Here is a 1,226-nt window from a genome sequence, read left to right on the forward strand (position 1 = left end):
ATATATATTTATGTGTGTGTGTCTTTGTGCCTTTGTTTGTCCCCTCAACATCGCTTGATAACCGATGCTGGTGTGTTTACGTCCCCCATAACTTAGCGGTTCGGCAAGAGAGACCGATAGAATAAGTACTAAGCTTACAAAGAATAAGTCTTGGGGGTGATTTCTTCGACTAAAGGCAGTGCTCCAGCATGGTTGCAGTCAAATTACTGAAATGTGTAAAAGAGCAAAAGAGAAAATGGCATTTTTGCCATTTGAGTGAACTGGAGCAATGTGAAATAAAGTGTCTTGCTCAAGGACACAACACACCACCAGATATCAAACTCACAATCTTATAATCATGAGCTGAATACCCTAATCATTAAGCCATGTGCCTTCACTCAAGCTTCTTATCACTCAGCCATGCCTGCACCTATATGTGTATATATATATATGTATCATCATCATCATCATCATCATCATCATTTAATGTCCGTTTTCCATGCCAGCATGGGTTGGATGGTTTGACTGAGGTCTGGGAAACCAGGAGGCTGTACCAGGCTCCAGTCTGATCTGGCAGTGTTTCTATAGCTGGATGTCCTTCCTAACACCAACCACTCCGAGAGTGTAGTGGGTGCTTTTTACGTGCCACCGGCATGGAAGCCAGTCAAGGCAGCACTGGCATCAGCCACATTCGGATGGTGCTTTTCACATGCTACCGGCACAGGGCTCACAATTACAATTTCCATTTGATTTGATTTTGATATTGATGTTGATGTACTTGACTCAATAGGTCTCCTCAAGCACGGCATGTCGCCCTATGATCCAAGGTACTTTTGAGTGGGCTGGTTATGCGACACTGGTGTAGGTTACAGCTGTGTACTCACTTTATTTGCTGGGTCTTCTCAGTCACAGTATACTTCCAGAGGTCTTGGTTTTTTGTCATTGCCTCTGTGAGGCTCAACGTTCGAAGGTCATGCTTCACCACCTCATCCCATGTCTACCTGGGTCTCCCTCTACTCTAGATTCCTTCCACTGTTTAGGAGTGGCACTTCTTCACACAGTTCTTCTCGTCTATCCGCAGTACATGACCATACCAATGAAAACGTCTCTCTTGCACTCCACATCTGATGCTTCTTATGTCTAACATTTCTCTCAGGGCGCTTACACTCAGTCATGTGTGCACACTGACATTACACATCCAGTGGATCATGCTAGCTTCATTTCTTTCGAGCCTACGCATGTCTTCA

The 1,226-nt window shown here is 44.5% G+C and overlaps 1 protein-coding gene across 1 annotated transcript in view; it reads left to right on the plus strand.

The window, feature by feature from the left end:
- Positions 1-1,226, plus strand: part of LOC106867814 (myosin-2 heavy chain) — a 49,148-nt gene that overhangs the window by 31,976 nt on the left and 15,946 nt on the right. The gene's annotated exons all lie outside the window — the stretch shown is intronic.

The sequence above is a fragment of the Octopus bimaculoides genome, chromosome 16 (genome assembly GCF_001194135.2).
Source record: "Octopus bimaculoides isolate UCB-OBI-ISO-001 chromosome 16, ASM119413v2, whole genome shotgun sequence".
NCBI classification, from domain to species: Eukaryota; Metazoa; Mollusca; class Cephalopoda; order Octopoda; family Octopodidae; genus Octopus; species Octopus bimaculoides.